Source organism: Triturus cristatus, chromosome 4_2 (assembly GCF_964204655.1).
Source record: "Triturus cristatus chromosome 4_2, aTriCri1.1, whole genome shotgun sequence".
In the NCBI taxonomy this organism is placed as follows: domain Eukaryota; kingdom Metazoa; phylum Chordata; class Amphibia; order Caudata; family Salamandridae; genus Triturus; species Triturus cristatus.
The window spans coordinates 549,127,519-549,145,669 of record NC_140586.1 but is presented as its reverse complement, the minus strand read 5'-3'; the positions used below and the strand labels follow the sequence as shown (position 1 = coordinate 549,145,669).

Below are 18,151 nucleotides of genomic sequence, written 5' to 3'. Positions count from 1 at the left end.
CTTTTTAGCAACATTAGAATAATGAAAGACTGGGGAAGTTCTAACTATATCACAAAACACAAAAAGCGAAGTTGTAACTATCCCATTCATGTTTGTTTGCAGCTCTTTGGTGACAATTCATTGGTCCCTGTACTATGTTAGGATTGTAACTTCTGAACTGCAAGTAACACAAGGATCTCTGTAACAAAAGCAGTAACCCACTGAGCTTCCACATAAAATGCATTTAAAAACTACCAACAGACAAATGATTGCTCTCCAGCAGGATCATTAATTACCAGCGTTATCTGGGCATTTTGTATTATCCTATTGTTGTCCTGCATCGGCCACGATAATGATAAAAACTGTTACTGTTTAAATGAAACGCCCACAAAGTATGTGTTCTGCTGGGCCTGTGCAGATATTAAAAAGAAAAACAACTAGTAACACACTCTCTTACCTACTCAATGAGTCAAACTTTGTGTCGCAGCCTGATGTGATAAGCAGCTGCAGGGGTCTGGAAAGGTGAATAGGAATAAACAAACTTCTTTTCTCCTGCGCTGCATAGAAAAAGAAATATCCACGCAGCAGGACAGTAGGCAAAGGTTACCTTTGTCAAAGAAAGGATTTGTCGCCTTCCGCCATGGTCTTATGTCCTAAAGATTAACCCCATTACACCGGACTTCATTGCCGAGCCGGAGCTAGCCTACCACCTGACCTTTGCAGACAGTGTGACACCACCCTTCACGCTCTCACCCCCCAAAAAAGCAGCGTTGCTACTTACAGATACTGCTGGTGGTGGTGGGCAGCCGGGCACTGGCCTGCCTGCCTTTATTCAATAGGCGGCCTAGGCCTGCTACTGCCTGCCCTCGACTGGGGAGAGGCTGTGGTCTGTCGGCTAGAGCTGCCGCCTCTGGTGCAGGAAACCAGGGTTCGAGTTTCGGGGTCGCGTCCACATCCTGGGTGCAGGAAACCAGGGTTCGAGCCTCGGGGTCACGTCCACATCCTGTTATTCGCGGCAAATCACTTCATCTCCCCGTGCCTGAATATGTAATGTAAATACGGTGCTCATGTAGTACAGCGCACCAATACCTTCGGGTCGAGTTCGCGCTATATAAATATGCAAAAGAATTAAACTCGACGGTGGGGACGGTGCGTGCGGGTGCGCCTGGGGCGTGGCACTTTGAAAAAAATCTACGCATGCACAGCTCTCCACTCGCAATACAGCCCCCTGCCCAATGAGTGTCTCCCAGCCCTCCCATTGGCAGCAACGCCTATGGCTGCAGCCCGCCACCCGCCGCCTGCCGCCTAAAACACATTTGAAATGCGCATCGCATGATCGTCATTGAAATAAATAAAATGAGTCGGGCGGTCTGCGCGCGCGAGTCTGAGCCAGAGGTAAATTAGTTTTAGATACTGAATGTCTACCCACATTTACATTGCCTGACATATGACGTGTCGTGCAGAGTCATAGTTGCAAACGCGTGGTATTATGTAGACCCGGCCCTGATAAATAAGTGCCGGTGCTAAGCACCGGAAAGTACCGGCACAAATTAAGCACTGGCCCTAGGTACCCCACTGGGCAGGGTGCAGTGTATGTGAAAGGTAGAGCATGTATTGGTGTAGGTGACATGCTCTGGTAGTGAATTACAGCCATTTTCGTTTTTCACTATTGAAAGGCTATCTTGCCCATAGGCTATAAAGTATAATGTTTACCTGCATATCTTCCCATAGGAGCAAGATAGAAAACTAAAGTCTGGTATCCCTGAATTCAGAATTTAATAACACATCTTTTAGGAAGGATGGTTTTTAAATCCTGTGTGTGAAAACAGCACTTTTTAGAAGGTGCCTGTTTTCCTTTTCTGCCCTTTCTGTGTGCCTTGGCCTGTTTGTGAATTGACTGTCTGGTTTGTGAGTGACACGGTCAGGGGTGGCTCCCAGAGGCTGGATGTGTCAGCCCAGGGCTGAATAGGGAAATTCCCCTGTAGATGGGTGGGAGGAGTAGCACCTGGGCCTGAATAGGGCTGTGCCTGCCTTCCACAATGCTGGCTCCCACCCTGCTGGGCGGCTGACGACCCTGCCTCTCTCTCTCAAAGGAAAGAAGAAACCAAGTAAACAGAGTGCTCCAGGACTGGCCAGAACTGGTTCTGACTAGGTCAAGGCCCCTCTGCCTGCAGAGGACAAAGGATTTTGGGGTATAAGTATTGGGACCCACACTACAGAAAATGTGATCATCCTGGAATCAAGAAGGAACCTCTGCCAAGGAGAAAGCTGGAAGACTGAAGAGGAAGGACTGTCCTGCTGTGTGTTTGTGGGCTGACCTGCAGTTGCTTTGATGCCAAGGAGAGGGGAAGGACTTTGCTTTTGCTGTGTCCCCTTGCTTGTAGAGATCTTCAAGGGCCTGAGAAGAGCTGGCCTCCTGTTAAGAAGTCCCAGGAACAAAAGGACTTCATCCCCAGCTTCCCTCTGAACTCTGCTGAGTGAGTTCTGCCCTTCCTAGAGTGCTTGATCCCATTGTGGGGCCTCTGGAAGTTGTGCCTGCTGTTGGGAAGCTGACCAAGAAGAAAGAAGCAAAGGATCTACACTTTTTCACGCACAGAAAATTTCCGTCGCTCCGCTTGTTAGCGGGCAGAATTTTATCACTGCGAACATCGTCGCAGAGCCTGCTGCCGCTGAGCTGGATCATCGCTGGAGAAATCGTCGCCCCGCCCGTTAGCGGGCCGAATTTCGTCGCTGCGAACATCGTCGCAGAGCCAGCCCAGATCCCCGCTCCGCTCGTTAGCGGGCAGAATTTGATCGCTGCAAACATCGTCGCAGAGCCTGCCGCCGCTGGTGAGATCGTCGCAGAGCCAGCCAAGATCATCGCACCGCTCGTTAGCGTGCAGAATTTTATTGCTGCGAACATCGTCGCAGAGCCAGACAAAGTCATCGCACCGCTCGTTAGCGTGCCAAATTTTATCGCTGCGAATATCGTCGCAGGGCCAACCCAGATCATCGCTGGTGAAATTGTCGCCCCGCTCGTTAGCGGGCCGAATTTTGTCGCATCGTGCCTTAGCGAGTAAATTTCTACCGGAAAAGCTACGCCTTGGAATCTATACAAGTATCGCCTCACTCCCCATACAGACCGGATTCGTCGCCCACGCCCGCTGCGTGCAGCAGGGTTGTCGCCTCGCCTCCCCAGGGTCTCAGGACTGACGCTGTTGCTTGTTTTTCGACGCCTGAGCGCCGCTAAGAACTTTTATCGCATCACCAGGTACTGTTGGCTAAAATTGACGCTAAGGTGAATTATTTTGTCGCTAAGCTAAGAACTCTTTTTGAAACCATATTCTTGAACTGTGTATGTTGGATTTTTGTCGTTTTGGTCTTGTGTAGTTTATATAAAAGTATCTACACTGGTGTGGAGTCCATTTGTGGTGTTTTCACTGTGTTACTGTGAGTGTTGGTACAAATACTTTACACATTGCCTTTGATAAGCCTGTCTGCTCGTGCCAAGCTACCAAGGGGGTGAGCAGGGGTTATCTAAAGAGTGTACCCCCTTACCCTGACTAGAAGTAAGGGTCCCTATTTGGACAGTGGTACCTACCTCTGCCAACTAGAGACCCCCAGATCTAACAGGGCCCAACCTAACCTCCAGTTACACAAGGTCCTTAGTGACCTCTTGTCTAGCACCCACCAACACGCCAAGTGAGGCACCCCTAACTACTACCTTAAAGGCTTCCCACTCTAGCAATAGTGAGGAAGCTGTGGCTGCGTTCTCGGAAAATTATGTAGTGATGGTTGTAGCAAAGGCCTCCCGAAACACTTTGTCTTCTAGTAGTTGTGGCTGAAAGCGCCGAGTTGGTATGGAAGAGGGGACCAGTCCGACCCAAAGAAGCAATTCCTTAGTTTAGTGTACTGTACTGGTACCAGGGAGGGGAGGGTATGAATGGTCCACGTCTATGTCCAGTACCGTATTAAAATTCCCTCCTAGGAGCGAGGGATAATGAGACCAATCTGCCAGTACGTTGGATAAGTGGGCCAGGAATTGAACTTTCTCCATGTTGGGTGCGTATATACACCCTAGGACTATTTGTTCCCTATCTAGTGTACCCCTTAGTAAAACATATCATCCTTGAATTCTAGCTCTTTGAGTGGGACCCCTTCCCGCACCCACACAGACGCACCTCAAGACAATGCGGAGTAGGAGGTATGATATATTTACCCTCTCCATCGTCTACTTAGTTTAGGAGCTTCAGAGGACACCAGGTGAGTTTCCTGCAGGAACACTATCTGTGCACGGCATCTTTGCAATTGAGCGAGTATTCTGTGCCGTTTGTGGATGGACCCCGTAAATTCCAAGTGGTAACTTTGGTCACTGTCGACATGAGGGACAGGTAAGGAGCATAGCATATATACTACCTAGAGACAGACCAGACCCCCGTGTTGTTACTAGAAATGGCCACTCCAAACAGTAATAAACAGTGCACAGTCCAGTGATTCTTTGTCGTTCGACCAAACCTGAACCAAACAGAACCAATATAAACTGCTAAATAATACGTGCATTCGCCATTTGCGGGGGGGGCACCACCCCATTGAGGGGAGTAGGTGGGGTGAGAACATGTATGGAGAAACCCAAACCAACTGGACCTAGGACAACAATAAGTGCAGGATCTAGGCACAACTCTGCAGGTAATACATAAGTGTCAATCAGGAAAAGAAGAAAACCTGGCGTATTATGGCCCCTCTAAACCATGAGAAAAATCATACATAGTGGAGGCCATATCTATGTGTATCAGCGTCCTTGGCACCCGTTAAGCACCCTCTGAGCACCACAGAGAGGCATCACCATGTCACTGAGCTATAGTCGGTAGGCACGTGTATGAGAGTACTGTCCTCTATGGTCATTCCAAAAGATTGTTACTCAGCTGTGGGAATGTTGAGGGGAACAGTACCACACTTCCAGCAGAATCTAAGTCCGAAGCATTGTTGTGCGTGGAGCTAGAGCTGATGGGTGGCCGGTTGGATCTTAGTGGCGATGCCAAGCGGAGTGCCTTCTTTTGGCCCTCCAACGCCTAGCGCGGAGAAGGCGCTTCCCCGACACTCCTGTGTGATGAGCCCTCTTCTATATCTCCGTGGGGCATGCTGTGATCTCGGTGGCGCCACTACTCGATGGCCCCATCCAATAGAATCCGGAAAATGCTGCTCCAGCCACTCCCAAGCACTCTCGGGGGTATCAAAGAAGTGGCACCGCTGACCGTGAATTATTTTAGGTTTGGCTAGGAAAAGAAGGATGGGGCCGATTCACAGAACTAATCTGAGATAAAATCCTAATCTTACTACTTTTAGTATTCACAGAAGGCATTTAGTAGTAGTAAAGTTAGGACTCCTAACTTTACTACTACTAAACTGAGACAAAATCCTAACTTTACGACTTTACTAATTTTAAATGCCTCCTCTGAATACCAAAAGTAGTAAGTTTAGGATTTCATCTAAGTTTAGTAGTAGTAAAGTCCTGCAGCAGAATGGTTCCCTAGAGAGCAGCGGAGTGTATTGAAGGAAGTAGGGTACGGCAGCACCCCATCCGGACTACCCAGTAAAAGAGATGATGGGCCAGCCATGCAGCCTAGATGAGTAATGTGTGTACCCCTTCACCAGACTCGGCGGCCACTGTCTGAATTGACGATAATGCTGGACATGGCACCCTTCAGCAAACAGGGAGTCTATATATTGGTAGTACCTTGAGGGTTACAGATAGGAACAGGGGAACCCCTCCATTGGAAGCCCACAATCTTCTGGGCGGCACCTTATCTCAGTCTACCAGGTGAAAGAAGATGCCCCAAGTAATAGCAGTCAACCACAGGGGGAGGGGGGGGTGAATGGGCTTACAGGTCACTCAGTAACTGTCAGCAAGAGCAACCGGGCCGCAGATGTCCCCCTCGGAACACTGCTCACCTCAGGACAAAATTTTCCGTGTGATAGGGCAGATCTGCAGTCGCAGTGTTCCCGACTCCTCACTCAGTCCACCCACTGCAGCTGAAGGGCCCCAGTCCATCCAGTGTTTCACAAGTGAGGGAGTTGCCGTGAGTGCTAGAGAGGCATCCTCACCAGGCCAAGGTCTCTCTAGAATGCTCCCACGGAAATAACATCCAGGTGCAGGCCTCGGCATCGTGCACACAGCCTCCGGGCATGACAGAACAAACGTCACCAAGAGCGGGGCGGTGGGCTCCGGTATCATCGCCCCACCCCCGACAACAGGGAGTGCCAGCGCACCTGGGCCTCACAACCACACAGGTCGCGGGCAACTGAACTGCACCACTCCCAGGTCACGGCACCACAAAACAGGTGCCCGAGAGAGTCCAGGGGGCGGCCCAGCGAGCACAGGCAGGGATCATCCACGTCCACAGCTGGCAGGAATTCAGGTAGGGGAAGGAGGGAGAGCCCCCACCCTGGTCCGGGCTCCGAGCCCCCGCAACAGGTCCACCACAGAGAGTGCGCGCGAGAGCAGGGTACAGAGCATGGGGGTGGAGCTTCAGGCTGCAGCAGTAGCAGTCCGGTTTCGGTCACAGTCGCGGAGACGAGGTGCGATGTGGAGCGGAGACGTGGTGTGGACTTCTGTGGACTCCTCCAGGGGGTAGCGGGCCAGCGACAGTGAGGCACAAGCTGAGCTGAGGTGAGTCTTGACTACCCGCGACCCCTTCCCCCGCAAGAGAAGCCCTGTACAGTTTTCCACATAGGTATTTGTTGCCGCAGGCTGTTGTTACTCCTATAGTACCCCCAGGGGCACCCCTCTGTCCCCCCTCCCCCAAATTGCATACCCAAATAACACACACAGACTGTTGAGTTGGGTAAAATTGCTGCAGGTTTATTACATAATCCAGAATATGTTATCTTACGGAAGATCCAAGGGCAGGCAACCAACTGGGTCGCCTGTCCGCCTGATGACCCGGGCAGCGCGGGAGCGATACCCGCCGTTGCTGCCATCCATGTGATTCTTTCTACGATCATGTGCCGTTGGTAACTTCTACTCACGCCCCCCTCTCGAGGCGGAGCGTCGCTTAGCAAACCCCTGGTTGTTCAGGCCCACAACCGCCTGCAGGACTAGTGGGGTGCCGACACGGCTTCCGGGATCCTCCCATGAGGCTCCTCGGTTTTGGCTCAGGCACCCCCTATGGTGCCGCGCAGAGGTACCCTTTGTACCGTCCTGCTTCCAGATCGCCCTGTAACTCCGCCACAGCCCTGGAGGCGGCTCACCGTCGCAACCAGGGCCCTCCACCAACCCGCTATAGTCTTACCTGCAACCTCTCCTGTCTAGGGCTTCCTGCAACTAGCTGGAAGGGAACCATCCCTACAGAAAGGAGAGTTTGAAATGTTGCACCTTATGACACTTTGACAGCGCTGGCGGGACTCAACCCTTGTCCTGTGAGATCCTTTACAACCTCAGGCACAAGACTTACCAGTGAGCTATAGCTCCTGGTGTTGTAGATGGCCCCATCTACGTCCCCAAACCCTAGACGCTATCCTGGGTCGGATACGGTCTGCTGAAATAAAGGACCCGTTGGGCCTGAGAAGAGTGCCAAGAACTATTCGACCCCTGCGGGAAAGTTACACCTCTTCACAATCTAGGCGGGAGGATGCCGGCCCTCAGGCTCGCAAAGCCCCATCAATTTGATGATCTCACCTAGCTGCCGCCCTCCACACCGTGAGTGCCTGAACCTACGTGCCCATCTCTGGGACAGCAGCCCACTTGCTAGGTGCCACTCCCCCACCCGCTTGCCTGCCTTGGCTATTATGGCGAGAAGGGTTTCGCTCAACCTTTGGACAGTCCCCTCTGTGTGCTAAACCTGGAGCACAGGAGTGCTCCTAGCTGACAGCGCGTGACCATGGGCAAGGGCCGACTCTTGCCCCTGCCCACTATCCCTTATTCCTTATGGGAATTATGCCCCTACAGATGTGGCATGGTGGGCGACAAAGAGGTCGCCAGGAGGGTGGGGGAAGGCTAAATAGCCTCCCCTTCCCTACAGGGGCCGGGAAGTGACGCGCTTGCGCGCCACTTCCGGGCAGCACAAGGAGGGGGACACTGGTCGGCGTCCCCGCCCCCTCCCCTTGGGAGGGGGTGGGGAGGGGTGACTGGTGCCCCGGTGGCACTAGGGCGCCGACCGCTGTAGTGGCCCTCTGCGGGGGCCGCGGTCGGCGGCAAATCAGCAGTGCTATATCTTCCTCCTCCACGCACCCCGTTGTGCTCTGCTTCCTCCCGGCTGTGCCGCCTGTACCACACCGCGGCCAGTATCAGCCTGCATTAGCTGCATTAGCTTGTACCAGCTTGCAGCTGTCATACTCGCTGGCCTGTTCTGCTCTAGTCCTGCCTTGCCTGTTCTGCTCTAGTGCTGCCCTGCCTTGCCCTGCCTCACTAGTCCCGCTTCTACCAGCACCCTCTCTCCTCTGTCACTGTGTCCACATTGCTTATACTGTCCACACTGACTCCTTGTTTAGGCCCTTGCATATGCCCCACACCACATACCATCAGGTACTTTGTACCTGCTTTTTTCCAGACTTGGCTGCGGTTGCAGGGTCACGAGGGTCACAAGGCAGGTTATAGTGGGCAGTGAAGAGGAGGGGGGAATGAGGGGGTGTCCAAGCTGCAGTGGTAGTAACTACCAGCTGCTGAGTGTGAACCCAGGTCCCAGCAGAAGCGGCCAAGCTAGGTCTGGGTGAGGCTTGTAGGGTCTGGTGTGTTCCCGCTTGGGCTTCCCCTACCCCCCTTTGAAACAAGACAACTCTGGGACCCTTCTACCACTGCTTGAGTCATGGAACACTGACCAAGAGGCGGTGATGAGGTGGCTTGACCGTTGTCAAGGCAGCCTAACAAAGCAGAGTAATGAGACCTGGGAAATCAAGGAAGGCATTTCCATCTCCTAAGCCAAAAAGATTTAAACGGATGGCAGTAGTGGCAGAAGGAGCCGCAGCGACCATTACCAAACAATCTATGGTCAAGTCCCCAACACATTTATCAAGTGCTCTTCTCCCCGGATCAGACCTTGATAGTAACAAGGATCGCCCTTCCCCATTCAGCTCTAAGCACCCGCAACCCTTTTCCATCCTAGATTACTTTAAAAAATCATCAGGAGGGGTCAAGCTCTCCCCCCCCCCCCATCTCAAGTTTTAGAGGCAGCCAAGGCCAGAATACAGCGGATGGCGTATTATGGCCCCTCTAAACCATGAGAAAAATCATACATAGTGGAGGCCATATCTATGTGTATCAGCGTCCTTGGCACCCGTTAAGCACCCTCTGAGCACCACAGAGAGGCATCACCATGTCACTGAGCTATAGTCGGTAGGCACGTGTATGAGAGTACTGTCCTCTGTGGTCATTCCAAAAGATTGTTACTCAGCTGTGGGAAGGTTGAGGGGAACAGTACCACACTTCCAGCAGAATCTAAGTCCGAAGCATTGTTGTGCGTGGAGCTAGAGCTGATGGGTAGCCGGTTGGATCTTAGTGGCGATGCCAAGCGGAGTGCCTTCTTTTGGCCCTCCAACGCCTAGCGCGTAGAAGGCGCTCCCCCGACACTCCTGTGTGGTGAGCCCTCTTCTACATCTCCGTGGGGCATGCTGTGATCTCGGTGGCGCCACCACTCGATGGCCCCATCCAATAGAATCCGGAAAATGCTGCTCCAGCCACTCCCAAGCACTCTCGGGGGTATCAAAGAAGTGGCACCGCTGACCGTGAATCATTTTAGGTTTGGCTAGGAAAAGAAGGATGGGGCCGATTCACATAACTAATCTGAGATAAAATCCTAATCTTACTACTTTTAGTATTCACAGAAGGCATTTAGTAGTAGTAAAGTTAGGACTCCTAACTTTACTACTACTAAACTGAGACAAAATCCTAACTTTACGACTTTACTAATTCTAAATGCCTCCTCTGAATACCAAAAGAAGTAAGTTTAGGATTTCATCTAAGTTTAGTAGTAGTAAAGTCCTGCAGCAGAATGGTTCCCTAGAGAGCAGCGGAGTGTATTGAAGGAAGTAGGGTACGGCAGCACCCCATCCAGACTACCCAGTACAAGAGATAATGGGCCAGCCATGCAGCCTAGATGAGTAATGTGTGTACCCCTTCACCAGACTCGGCGGCCACTGTCTGAATTGACGATAATGCTGGACATGGCACCCTTCAGCAAACAGGGAGTCTATATATTGGTAGTACCTTGAGGGTTACAGATAGGAACAGGGGAACCCCTCCATTGGAAGCCCACAATCTTCTGGGCGGCACCTTATCTCAGTCTACCAGGTGAAAGAAGATGCCCCAAGTAATAGCAGTCAACCACAGGGGGAGGGGGGGGGTGAATGGGCTTACAGGTCACTCAGTACCTGTCAGCAAGAGCAACCGGGCCGCAGATGCCCCCCTCGGAACACTGCTCACCTCAGGACAAAATTTTCCGTGTGATAGGGCAGATCTGCAGTCGCAGTGTTCCCGACTCCTCACTCAGTCCACCCACTGCAGCTGAAGGGCCCCAGTCCATCCAGTGTTTCACAAGTGAGGGAGTTGCCGTGAGTGCTAGAGAGGCATCCTCACCAGGCCAAGGTCTCTCTAGAATGCTCCCACGGAAATAACATCCAGGTGCAGGCCTCGGCATCGTGCACACAGCCTCCGGGCATGACAGAACAAACGTCACCAAGAGCGGGGCGGTGGGCTCCGGTATCATCGCCCCACCCCCGACAACAGGGAGTGCCAGCGCACCTGGGCCTCACAACCACACAGGTCGCGGGCAACTGAACTGCACCACTCCCAGGTCACGGCACCACAAGACAGGTGCCCCAGAGAGTCCAGGGGGCGGCCCAGCGAGCACAGGCAGGGATCATCCACGTCCACAGCTGGCAGGAATTCAGGTAGGGGAAGGAGGGAGAGCCCCCCCCCCTGGTCCGGGCTCCGAGCCCCCGCAACAGGTCCACCACAGAGAGTGCGCGCGAGAGCAGGGTACAGAGCATGGGGGTGGAGCTTCAGGCTGCAGCAGTAGCAGTCCGGTTTCGGTCACGGTCACAGTCGCGGAGACGAGGTGCGATGTGGAGCGGAGACGTGGTGTGGACTTCTGTGGACTCCTCCAGGGGGTAGCGGGCCAGCGACAGTGAGGCACAAGCTGAGCTGAGGTGAGTCTTGACTACCCGCGACCCCTTCCCCCGCAAGAGAAGCCCTGTACAGTTTTCCACATAGGTATTTGTTGCCGCAGGCTGTTGTTACTCCTATAGTACCCCCAGGGGCACCCCTCTGTTCCCCCTCCCCCAAATTGCATACCCAAATAACACACACAGACTGTTGAGTTGGGTAAAATTGCTGCAGGTTTATTACATAATCCAGAATATGTTATCTTACGGGCGATCCAAGGGCAGGCAACCAACTGGGTCGCCTGTCCGCCTGATGACCCGGGCAGCGCGGGAGCGATACCCGCCGTTGCTGCCATCCATGTTATTCTTTCTACGATCACGTGGCGTTGGTAACTTCTACTCACGCCCCCCTCTCGGGGCGGAGCGTCGCTTAGCAAACCCCTGGTTGTTCAGGCCCACAACCGCCTGCAGGACTAGTGGGGCGCCGACACGGCTTCCGGGATCCTCCCATGAGGCTCCTCGGTTTTGGCTCAGGCACCCCCTATGGTGCCGCGCAGAGGTACCCTTTGTACCGGCCTGCTTCTAGATCGCCCTGTAACTCCGCCACAGCCCTGGAGGCGGCTCACCGTCGCAACCAGGGCCCTCCACCAACCCGCTATAGTCTTACCTGCAACCTCTCCTGTCTAGGGCTTCCTGCAACTAGCTGGAAGGGAACCATCCCTGCAGAAAGGAGAGTTTGAAATGTTGCCACCTTATGACACTTTGACAGCGCTGGCGGGACTCAACCCTTGTCCTGTGAGATCCTTTACAACCTCAGGCACAAGACTTACCAGTGAGCTATAGCTCCTGGTGTTGTAGATGGCCCCATCTACGTCCCCAAACCCTAGACGCTATCTGGGTCGGATAGGGTCTGCTGAAATAAAGGACCCGTTGGGCCTGAGAAGAGTGCCAAGAACTATTCGCCCCCCTGCGGGAAAGTTACACCTCTTCACAATCTAGGCGGGAGGATGCCGGCCCTCAGGCTCGCAAAGCCCCATCAATTTGATGATCTCACCTAGCTGCCGCCCTCCACACCGGGAGTGCCTGAACCTACGTGCCCATCTCTGGGACAGCAGCCCACTTGCTAGGTGCCACTCCCCCACCCGCTTGCCTGCCTTGGCTATTATGGCGAGAAGGGTTTCGCTCAACCTTTGGACAGTCCCCTCTGTGTGCTAAACCTGGAGCACAGGAGTGCTCCTAGCTGACAGCGCGTGACCATGGGCAAGGGCCGACTCTTGCCCCTGCCCACTATCCCTTATTCCTTATGGGAATTATGCCCCTACAGATGTGGCGTGGTGGGCGACAAAGAGGTCGCCAGGAGGGTGGGGGAAGGCTAAATAGCCTCCCCTTCCCTACAGGGGCCGGGAAGTGACGCGCTTGCGCGTCACTTCCGGCCAGCACAAGGAGGGGGACACTGGTCGGCGTCCCCGCCACCTCCCCTTGGGAGGGGGTGGGGAGGGGTGACTGGTGCCCCGGTGGCACTAGGGCGCCGACCGCTGTACTGGCCCCCTGCGGGGGCCGCGGTCGGCGGCAAATCAGCAGTGCTATATCTTCCTCCTCCACGCACCCCGTTGTGCTCTGCTTCCTCCCGGCTGTGCCGCCTGTACCACACCGTGGCCAGTATCAGCCTGCATTAGCTGCATTAGCTTGTACCAGCTTGCAGCTGTCATACTCGCTGGCCTGTTCTGCTCTAGTCCTGCCTTGCCTGTTCTGCTCTAGTGCTGCCCTGCCTTGCCCTGCCTCACTAGTCCCGCTTCTACCAGCACCCTCTCTCCTCTGTCACTGTGTCCACATTGCTTATACTGTCCACACTGACTCCTTGTTTAGGCCCTTGCATATACCCCACACCACATACCATCAGGTACTTTGTACCTGCTTTTTTCCAGACTTGGCTGCGGTTGCAGGGTCACGAGGGTCACAAGGCAGGTTATAGTGGGCAGTGAAGAGGAGGGGGGAATGAGGGGGTGTCCAAGCTGCAGTGGTAGTAACTACCAGCTGCTGAGTGTGAACCCAGGTCCCAGCAGAAGCGGCCAAGCTAGGTCTGGGTGAGGCTTGTAGGGTCTGGTGTGTTCCCGCTTGGGCTTCCCCTACCCCCCTTTGAAACAAGACAACTCTGGGACCCTTCTACCACTGCTTGAGTCATGGAGCACTGACCAAGAGGCGGTGGTGAGGTGGCTTGACCGTTGTCAAGGCAGCCTAACAAAGCAGAGTAATGAGACCTGGGAAATCAAGGAAGGCATTTCCATCTCCTAAGCCAAAAAGATTTAAACGGATGGCAGTAGTGGCAGAAGGAGCCGCAGCGACCATTACTAAACGATCTATGGTCAAGTCCCCAACACATTTATCAAGTGCTCTTCTCCCCGGATCAGACCTTGATAGTAACAAGGATCGCCCTTCCCCATTCAGCTCTAAGCACCCGCAACCCTTTTCCATCCTAGATTACTTTAAAAAATCATCAGGAGGGGTCAAGCTCTCCCCCCCCATCTCAAGTTTTAGAGGCAGCCAAGGCCAGAATACAGCGGAGGCAATCGTCCACACGCCCCCAATTAATAAAACTCAATCATCGTTGGATGTCCCCAGTGTAAGAACAATCGCAGCCGATCAGAAAATGCCCTTGGACCATCCTTCGGGAGCTCTTTTAGTCTCACAGCACTCTTTACCTCGTTACCCATCTCACTCCCAGGAAAGCCATGCACCACATGTTTCAAACGATCATTCCTGGACTGAAACCACTGAGTCAACGCCTAACGTTTTGCCACAACAAACAGACCTCTCTATTACTACTTTACGACAACATTCGCCTCTAAATGCCTCACCCAAACAAAAAAATCATTCAAAGAGCTCTGACGTATTCAGCCCTTTCGCAGCCCAATGGGGCAGATCATTGCATCAAATCCCTTCTAACCCAGTTATAGTAACTGCCCCAATAAAGCATCAAACAGGAACCGACCCAAACGATCAATCATTATTGGAGCTATCTTTTTTACTTAAAGATGCAGACAAACCATTCAACCTGAAATCGGATCTGGATACACGGGGCCCTACTCCTACACCTACATCGACCGTATGGTTACAACTGCTGCAAACTCTCCAAACTACAGTCACAGCACTAAATTTCCATTCAGATAAAGTGGATATTCAAGTTGATCTTTTGAACACCCTAGCCCTGTTTATAGCAGGTATCGATAACAAGCTAGAGAATCTAAATAATCTAATAACAAGGGCTCAATCATCTTCAAACTTGGTCGGGGTAGTTTCTTGTTGCTCACCCATTATTGACAGCCTTCCTAAACTGTCCTGGACGAAGTCAAACAACTGTCAGGCGGCAGTGACAGTAAGTGCCAGGATCAGTTCCATTTAAAGCGTGCAGGCCCAAGCTCTTCCAAAATAAATAATAAAACTCTGGCATCAGCGGTTCACGGGATGCCATAGAGTATAGAGGCAAAATCCTTCGCAGCATCAAATCTGTTCTATAATGATCAAGTTCTGACACCGCCGGACAAGACCCCATGCCCTCAAGTTGGGAGTGACTTTACACCTTCAGCTGACCCAGCTCACCCAGAACCTTCCCCTAAGCCACTCACATCTGGCCCCACTTCACCCCAAGCTCAACCCCCAACCACTCCATCCCTTTAGTAAGAGAGAAAGAAAACGCCAACGTAAGCAAAGAAATAAATTAACAACAACAACTACAGCTGAGTCCCTTAAGCTATACCCACTGTTTAAACTCTCGGACAACAAACAAGCTCCAAGTTTTAATCCACAAAAACAGGATCAACAAATTATCACTGCCAACTCAACATTACATGCCCAACAGTCTATTTCTGTACACCACCAGGTTCATCACACTTTCCTTTCCTGCTTAAGAAGACCCCCATGAAAACCCCATGACGTGGCTGTCGTTCAAAAAGTAAAAGAGCCTCCAACTGGCATGGAAAAAGCAATTGGTCAACCACAACAAGGGAAAACAAATTCGCCAACAGAACTGTTCACTCCAACTCAATTTTCTCCTTACTCTCATCCTCAGACCACTCGATCTATTGTTGGAGACAACCACCTAAAAGTAACCATCAAGCATGCACCAAAGTCACCGGGGGCTCCCCCGACTAGTCTGCAAGAGACTTGAGAAAATTGCCTAAACAAGGAACAGCCCCTGGCTCACCACCAGAAAACTATGACCCATTCGACTCCGGTCCTTGCCAACAGGGAGTTGCCAGCGATCATCAGTACTCCAAAATTCTCCTCGCACCTGAATACAAATCAAAAGGACAGCATGATGTCCTCAACAGAGCTAACATCATTAAATTATTAAAAGGAGTACTGGGATTTGACACATTGGCATCTGAAGACATTGAGTACATCAAATGTCTCCCCCCAAGAGGGTTACAACCCTCTGAAGCAACATTAGTAACATTTAAATCTTCTACATGGGCCCAAGTCTTTTTAGCCAGCAAAGACATCTTCCAGTCATGGGGAATCAAAATCTACCCACATCATAAACCAGGCTATCCTACAGTGCTAGCCAAGTTACCAGTTACCCTGCCAAGTTCTTGCCGGACCCCGAATAGTGACAGAAACAAACCGTACTCAATCTTAAAAAATGCTGTAGGTGATGCATCCACAAAAGATAGATCATGGACTAAAGCCTCGAATCTCAATAAAGTACAAGATTGGGGATGGTTGCCAGCAGCACTATCCCGCAAAAGTTCCGCTTGACCATTCGGGCAACACGCACTAAAATCGAAACAAAAGGAAGCTGTTAAACCTAGCTATACCTATCTTCAACCTGTAAATCTTACCAACCTCCAGTCGCAGTCTTGCTCATCTCTGTGCTCCTGGAACATTAGCGGTCTGTGTCCTAAAATGGCCTCATTAGAGACCCGAAATGTTATTCTTAGACATGACCTACTTGCCCTCCAGGAAACATGGGCTACTCACAACTGTCCCATAGTAGGATACATCGAATAATGGAAACAAGCTGTAAGGGACTGTAACTATGGACGTTCCAAGGGGGGTCTGTCCATTTACATTTCCTGCATGCTAAAAGAACCAACTGAGTTACTAAACTTCGATGAGCACTGGCTGCTTGGAGTTAAAATCAACTCGTGGAGACAACAGCGCCCTCTGCTACTTCTCAATGTTTACATTAATCCATGCGCACAAAGAAAAAGGACACACTTAAACAGATTGCTAAGAATTCTGTGTGACCTGGCTGGGGACATCCCTCATGCAGATTGTTTGCTTACCGGGGACTTTAATACCACCCTTTTCCAGGGAAACCCAGCAGATTTGGGAGGTTTCCTACCATTTCCTCCGCCGGTATTGAAGGATCATATTAAACCCCCATCTCAATCGTATTGTGGTTTAGGGGAGCACTGTGTATTGCAACTTTACAGTGCCGGTTTCTTCGTAATGAATGGTAGGTTCACACAGGACATTCCACCAAATTGGACATGGACAAATGGTCGAAAGGATTCTTACCTAGATTATACCATCTGTAACTCAACCCTGTTTCCAAATTTAGAAAATTACAGCGATCCGAGAGTGACTACCGTCCACAAGTTGTTACTGTCACCTTAAACTCAGTCCATCATGATCTTGCTCCAATTACTCACAAGGGAGTTCATACAAAAAACCTAAAAGGTTTAAGATAGAACAATGACAGGTTGCATGGCCGGCCGGAACTCAAGATGGCCGCAAAAGAGTAGAGCTGTGCTCGACAGCTTGCTAGATTCCCCCACATCCGATAAAATATCTGTTGTTGCCTGCTAAATCTGAGGTTTCCTGGGCTCCCGAACACCCCTGGAATAGCTGGCCCAGAACTGAACCGCCTCTGACTGCCAGGAGGAGAGATATCGCAGCCAGCACTGTGCCGCGCTGAAAGTCGAGAGAAGCCCCGCCAACTCTGGCGCCGGCCGTCACCCTGCATCTCATCGGTCTAAAAGTCTGCGAGCTCGGGAACACGTCCAGGCGCTGTGGCCCTGCTCACCTTCATCGAGCGCCTGAACGCTGCTCCACCCGCACCGCTACAACGATTTTCCTGCGACGACCTGAGAAGCAACACCGAGCTCGGCCGGTAAGCCTACGAAGCGTGGCGGGCTCCGATTTATGCTGAAGGCTGCAGAGGGCCTTACACGTAGCTTTGGCATATCCACGCTTCAGGGCGGGGGGAGAGCGCTGACTCCCGCTTCGCCCCCTCCCTCCCTTACTCTGCTTCATCGGAGCGCCGTGCCTGGCAGCAGGGAACCCCAGGATTTCTTTTTAAAACAAGCATTTGCAATGCAATAGGTCTCGCATTTATAAGAGTTTGAGCTATTGGCATTGTAAAATTACAATGACTTTTATTTATGTTTTGGTTTTATTACAAATAAAAGGCATTGTCATTTACAATGTCAGTAGCGTAAACTTGTGTAAAAGCAGTGTGCGGCGTGCAGCAGTGTACGGCGTGCAGCAGTGTGCGGCGTGCAGCAGTGTGTGGCATGCAGCAGTGTTTTGTGTAGCAGTGTGAGGCATGCAGCACTGTGTGGCGTGGAGCGGCATGCAGCAGTGTGCGGCGTGTATCAGTGTGTGGCGTGCAGCAGTGTCGTGTCGCATGCAGCAGTGAGTAATGCAGTAGTGTGCAGCAGTGTGTGGCGTGCAGCAGTGTGTGGCGTGCAGCACTGTGTGTCGTGCAGCAGTGTGTCCCGTGAAGCATTGTTTTGTGTAGCAGTGTGTGGCGTGCAGCAGTGTGTGGCGTGCACCAGTGTGTGGCGTGCACCAGTGTGTGGCGTGCAGCAGTGTGCGGCGTGCAGCAGTGTGCGGCGTGCAGCAGTGTGCGGCGTGCAGCAGTGTGTGGCGTGCAGCAGTGTTTCGTGTAGCAGTGTGAGGCATGCAGTACTGTGTGCCGTGCAGTGGCGTGCAGCAGTGTGCGGTGTGCAGCAGTGTGCGTCGTGCAGCAGTGTGCTGCGTGCATCAGTGTCGTGCAGCATGCAGCAGTGAGTAATGCAGCAGTGTGCAGCAGTGTGTGGCGTGTAGCAGTGTGCGGCGTACAGTAGTGTGTGGCGTGCAGCAGTGTGTGGCG

At 52.2% G+C, this 18,151-nt stretch overlaps 1 protein-coding gene across 1 annotated transcript in view; it reads right to left on the bottom strand.

The window, feature by feature from the left end:
• Nucleotides 1-18,151, bottom strand: part of CDC7 (cell division cycle 7) — a 324,644-nt gene that overhangs the window by 273,474 nt on the left and 33,019 nt on the right. The gene's annotated exons all lie outside the window — the stretch shown is intronic.